This window comes from Papaver somniferum, chromosome 4 (genome assembly GCF_003573695.1).
Source record: "Papaver somniferum cultivar HN1 chromosome 4, ASM357369v1, whole genome shotgun sequence".
In the NCBI taxonomy this organism is placed as follows: Eukaryota; Viridiplantae; Streptophyta; class Magnoliopsida; order Ranunculales; family Papaveraceae; genus Papaver; species Papaver somniferum.
The window spans coordinates 155,551,704-155,558,443 of NC_039361.1; the positions used below are offsets into that span (position 1 = coordinate 155,551,704).

General features: G+C 36.6%; 1 long non-coding RNA gene across 1 annotated transcript; it reads left to right on the plus strand.

Moving 5' to 3' along the window:
• The first annotated feature begins 3,674 nt into the window (after positions 1-3,674).
• Positions 3,675-5,100, plus strand: LOC113274391. The gene is made up of 2 exons (XR_003322989.1): positions 3,675-3,790; positions 4,525-5,100. It is a non-coding gene; the product is annotated as an uncharacterized LOC113274391 (long non-coding RNA).
• Positions 5,101-6,740: the final 1,640 nt, after the last annotated feature.

Here is a 6,740-nt window from a genome sequence, read left to right on the forward strand (position 1 = left end):
TTTTTTTAGATGCATAAGACATTATGCATTATTTCGTTTTAGCTGCATAATGTCTTATGCATTACTTTTCTCACTTTTCTGGTTATGCATCAGTTTTTTTTTAGATGCATAAGACATTACGCATTATTTTGTTTTAGCTGCATATTGTCTTATGCATTACTTTTTTCACTTTTCTGATTTATGGATTTTTATGCACGTGCATAATGTCTTCTGCATCATTTTGTTTAGTGCATAAGACATTATGCCATTATTATTTCTGCATAAAACATTATGCATTATTTTTGTTTTAGCTGTATAATGTCTTATGCATTACTTTTTTCATTTTTCTGGTTATGCATCAGTTTTGTTTAGATGCATAAGACATTATGCATTATTTCGTTTTAGCTGCATAATGTCTTATGCATTACTTTTTTTCACTTTTCTGGTTATGCATCAGTTTTTTTTAGATGCATAAGACATTATGCATTATTTTGTTTTAGCTGCATAATGTCTTATGCATTACTTTTCTCACTTTTTCTGGTTATGCATCAATTTTTTTAGATGCATAAGACATTATGCATTATTTTGTTTTAGCTGCATATTGTCTTATGCATTACTTTTTTCACTTTTCTGATTTATGGATTTTTATGCACGTGCATAATGTCTTCTGCATCATTTTGTTTAGTGCATAAGACAATATAAGGGAAAATTTAGCTGCATAACTTTTTTTCTGTTTCTTCTACTTGATTTTTTCTTCTTCGTCTGTTTCATCCATTTTTGTTGAAATGTATTCTAGGGTTTAGTCAAAAATGATTTACTTCTTTGAATCGTCGATTTTAAATGATTTATTTCTTTAAATGATGGAGAAAAAATCTTTGCAGATCCGTTACAGAGATTAATGGAGGAATAGGGAAAGAAACCGGCGGAGAAGAAAAAAAATTATGCCCAAAAACGATGAAGGGTAATAGAATCTTTCAGTACGTTTTAAATATTTTTAAATAATTATGGGTGCGACTGTATCAGAAATTAATTGTGGGCCTGGCGGTAAGAATTTTATTTTTTTTGGGCCTGCGCCTAAGTTCCCCTTTTTTTTTTGAACGGAGAAAGGGCTCGACCGAGCCCATTTTGAGATCGTGTTCGGTATCGTGGATCGATGAAACGGTATCAAACATGCTTGGATTCGCATACTTGTATATAGATTGAATGATTATCAAAGTCAAACTAGAAAATGGTTCAAATTCCGCATTGCACTGTCAAACACAACTACTGTAAAGGCAACCAATCACGGCTACTGAAAACACAACCAAGGGACAGATAATCTGACAAAATCATGCAACGGCTAACAATCAATCGGGAAATCTATCTACAACAATTTGGGATCACTCGACCCGTTTTTTTTAATCAAGTTGTTCTATCTTCCATGCTTCTACATTTAAAAGCTGTTGCGCATATTTGGCTGCTCGGGACTCGACAAGAGAAGCATCACAGAACAGATGAACCACAAACTGGAAGTTCGCAAACATCTGGAGGATTGGACTTCTAGCCAGGAACACATAGTAAGTAGGACCAGATTGACTCACACCTTACATGAAATAATATGGAAAACCAGGAATTAAAAGGGGAGGGAAAGCTGCACACTCTGATCAAAGTAGCAAGGGGGCAGGTCGAACAAGCGCATGAGACAGCAGGACAAATCAATAAATATCAAAAGGCAAACTACCCAAGCGTCGAACATGGCCAGACTCTACATTAAGTTTCAAAATACACAACTGACATTGTTATGTTCATAAATAGTTCACTGCCAACAAGCCAGGCAACGGTAGCTATTATTCATCACAGCCAGACATGAATCCTCCATCCCTAGGATGCTGAACACTGTTGGAATCCTCGCAATAAAGGCAGCCATTGTTTCTATCTCCTGCAAGACGAATTCATAGAGTCGCCAACACAAGTAGTTATAAATCAAACAAATCAATTAAGCAAGCAAAACAATGCACCTAACAGTAGCAGTAAGAGACGAATGAAACCACATCTACATGTTAAATACAAACCTGAAATTGATTTTTTTGGCCCCATGCATTTGCAACACTTGACACAACAAACCTTTTTGATAGTTCTCAGTTCAGCAAAAACATCTCCTTTGGAGCATCAGTCCTTCTAGCCGTGAAGTCGACATGGTGAACAAAGCCTCTCCCAATATACGCATGCGTAAGGTAACCAGGCTCCACCAGCTCCTATTTTGTGCCCTATGACATTTAGGCCAAGGCAACAGAACAAAAAAGAAAGATTAAGGGAATCCCACGAAACTGGAGATCAATTAAAAGAAGAGCAATAAAGATTCAGAAGAAAACTGCATATGGCCTTACTATATCGTTGCGGTCTTTAGTTGTGAACTCAGGAGGCCTGAAATTGCCAAGATCAAAACCAAAATCACTCAAAAGTTGGGAGTTTGTGATAAAGAAATGTGCCAATAACCAGTTAACCATGTCCAAGTTTAAGCTTCTCTTCGGAAATCACCAACCCCTACTTGCCCTATGTTCGTCAACAAGCAATTCATATTTGAAAACAAAATTCCGACAGAGTCACAAACCGACCCAGGCCCTGATTATTTTTTCGAAAGAAGATGAAGGACATTACAACTGTGTAGGTGTGTTTTTTGGGCTAACGTACCAAAAACCTCGCAGTGTGGAGTGTCCAACCATTTCATACCTCAAACTATTTGAGATGGATTCCCTGCTAAGTGAGCAAATTTTTCCATACAATGATATTTAGGACATGGTTGGCAGAAGATGCAATTTCTAGGGAGGTCAAAAGAGCCTGCAAATTTAAAAAGATTTTGTGCAGTCTGAAGTATTTCACATGTAAAATTCGAACTAACGGAAAATACAACCGTCCATATATGTTATAAAGTTCAAATTTAATGCACCTAAGTACGCAATGTCATTTTTGTGCCAGCACGTAGGACGACCCCAAGAGCATAAAATAGTTCTTAACAGCTTTATATAGTCTTGTATATGTAATAGCTCATATCTCAGCATAGATTCTCAAGAATGCCTAATAACCAAGGGCATTTATACTGACTTGATTTGATGTTTTGGATAAAAGTACTAAACATAGACTCCAAATTTTTTGAGAGTGTTATTACCTTGCTGTACATATTGAGTTATGCATTCAGTGGATCTACAATAAATAAGAGCATTTCTTGTCCAGCTGTATCCTTTAACATTGCTCCTACGCATAGTAAGTGTTTTTTCAAGAAAGATTGGGTACAAAATTAAGGGTGATATTTTTCTTTAGGAAAACAAGGGAGGGAAAGTGGCAAGAGGGCAGGTCCAACAAGCGCATGAGACAGCAGGACAAATCAGAAGAAACCAGAAAAATGTTCTGATGTCTAGTCAGACTCTAAATTATCAAAAGGCAACTACGCATGCGTCAAACATAGTCAGACTCTATATTATCATAAAAAGTTCACTGCCAACAAGCCAGAGAACTATAGTTTTTATTCAGCACGAGATAATTTTTTACGGCGGCCAGTCATGAACCCTCCATCCCTAGGATGCTGAACACTGTTAACCATGCAATAACGGCAGCCATTGTTTTTATCTCCTGCAAGACGAATTCATAGAGTTGCCAACACAAGAATTCATAAATCATCATAGTGATCTCCGATTGACAAACAAATCAACACAAGAATCATTTGCAGTTGGCATGCACCTTGACTTTTGAAGCTGTACATGCTTCATCTTGTGACTCTGGGATCAACCATCCAAATCAGTATTTCATTGACAGCCAAAAGATACTGCAGGCAAAGGTAGAGAGGCACCTTATCCCACAAATCATTCTTCATCAAACCTTTTTATTTCTTATCTTTCCTGAATGGATCTTGGGCATCCGTTTTTATATGAACCCATGGTACAGTCTTCATGAGCTACTGCTATACAAGTCAGCGCCCTGCATGTTGCCCACCTAGTGATGATAGATATCATGTAGTGCCTATAAAAGACTATGTTTCAGGATGTTCCAATTGATTTATTAATGTGTTTTTGGTTTTGTCCATACGAGTATGGTGTCTTCAGATGTCAAATTCTTGAATGTGGCTTTATTGATTGAACAGACTCAGTGTTGAGCCTTTTCTACAAGTTCAGTACTCATCCTGACCCATTTTCTAACATATGCTAATAGTTCAGACTGTAGCAAAATTATTTTTTCTCAAACATCTTTGTCAAATAACTTTCCTCAGGCCTCTTTGTGGTTGTTAGTTCTCCACAAATAAATTTTGATGTACTACCTCTGCTGATGGTAAAATTATGTCATTTGCCAGTTCAGTTGTAGTTATCCCAAGTGAATTGTCTGCATCCCTATAAATGATTAACAGTTGTTTTGGTGTCTTATAGTGAATGGTGGTGATAAGTTCAAGCCCAGTAGTCATATTTTGAATCAGACTAGGGATTTTGTTGTTGGTCTGTCATATCAATCGGTAGATATTAGGCATTATATTTCTTAGAAAATGATTAGGTCTCTTAGACATTATGTTGTTAATTTCAGGTCACCAACAGCACTACTGTGAAGAATGAAACGACTTGACATTATTTGGCACTCAGCAGCATTCAGATTTTTCCTATATAAGCCCCCACGAAAGCAAATACATTTGGGTGTTTTCATCTCAACAGCAGGTAAAGAGACGAAATTCTGAGTAAGCACCACGTAGTGGCACTTGGACATTCCCCACCTATGTCTCCAATCAAAGTGGTATGGTTATTTTGTTATTTTCCATTTATATTATGCTCAAAAAAGGATGAATTTCTGCACACATGCACCTTTTTTAGAGTATATAGTCTTTAGTGTAATTCCAAGTCTTGTTCTGACAAACAAAAACAAAAATAACAGGGAAAAATATGGGAAAATAGCAGACCTTAACCACGAATTCTGTTTCTTAGGTCATCATTCTTGGTAAGGAAGTTTGTTAGTGTATAGGAGGAATATTAGGTGGTTTAATCAGGTCATATGTTTGAGCTGAAAGTACTTTATATGTAAAACTCATGTATTGCATTTACATCCCCTTGTTTATTGGGGTTTTGCCACATCTATTATTTGACTTAAAACCAGGTCTATTTACTTCCAGCTTTATGGTTGTTCATTAGTGCATTTTGGCCTTATTATTCATTCCTTTGGATGCAATCAATATTATCTTTTGGTTTTCACTTTGTATCTGTTCATTTATTTTTCTATGGTCTGTAAAACATAGAAGAGAGTTTGATCCACTTCCCTTTTTACACCCATGATCACCATAGATTTGCCTTTTGCATTTATGGAAAATTGTTGTAGTGGAGCTATGTAAGTGGTGGGTTTGGTCTATAGGTCTAGGCCCTAGCTATACCCCATAACCCTAGTTCTTTATTTCCTGCTCTTTTTCTAGGTAAATTCTAGTAGAGAAAAATCTGAAAAAATTTAAGTGGGTAGGGTTTTTGATGGGGGTTGAGGAAACATGTGTTGTGGGGATCTCTTCTCATGAACCCCCACCACCATCTTTAATTTACTGGCTGCTTCTTTGGTAGTTGGTTTCAGAGTTTTAAAGTTTATGGGTTGGAGATGTTGGGAGAGAACAACATTACAGGCTTTTTTCAATGCATTCACGTGGCTTTTCCTACCAATAGCTTTCACTTTATCATCACACACAGAAGAAAACTTAAGGAGCAAAAGTTTTCAATTAGTATCATTTTTACCAGGCAAATCTTTGAGTTTTTGTACTTTGGGGTTTAGTTAGATCCCATAACTGGGTAAAGCATATACCTCAAGATTCTCACTCATTTAGGGATTCTTACTGTTGAATGTTTTGTACTTTTTACCTGATGGTTCTTTCCTTTTTTATTCCCCCAATAAGTTGATGTGATCAATTGCAGTAAAAAATCAATGAGAATAAAGAAGCCTATGAAAATCTTTCCAAGAATATCAAAATATTCCAACACTTTCCGCGAGAAAGATACAACAGATTTCCTCTGCAAACTAAAGTGAAAAGATTCACAAATTATATCATTTCATATTACATCATCCCCCCTTGGTATCGTGGAAGTTTATCCATTGGAAAACTGAATGTGATCTCCACTGTTCCAAACGAGCCATCTGTAGCACGAGTATTTGTTCTTGTTTTTTTCTCATGGTGCACGCCCACAGTTACTTAGGCAAGACAATTGCACTCTAGAGAAAGACACAAACCTTGCTTGTGAGTCAGTGATCTCCATTACAAATGCTTCAAAAGAAAACCCATCACATGCGGTGTTTTGTTGACTCATCTGGCCATGTTACTTGATAGTGACTTTCATTTGTAAATACCTCAAAGATTTAGCAACACCCACCACTTTGGGATTGACCTTGTTGACCTATGAACCAGCGCTAATTTCGCAAATCATACTCTTAATATCTCTCGTATCTCTATAATAGAATAGTAAAATCGGACTATATTACACTGTTAAGTGTTGTTCCATGCCGGACGCAAGAAAGCTATATGCCAAAGTCTTTTCCCAAAGGAAAGCAACTCATCTTGTTAGGAAACATCCAATACAAACGGAAGAAGTATGGGCAAGCATGGGATGCATGGCATATATTACAACTCAACTTTACTTTGAAAACTAATTCAAACTTGTATAGTAAAGGGATTCTATGGCCAAACTTTTGCAACTAAGGTAACCATCAACACTCAAAAAGAGGGTTGGAGTGGGGATGAAGTAATTGACTCCCACCTCTAAATTGACACAACAATACAA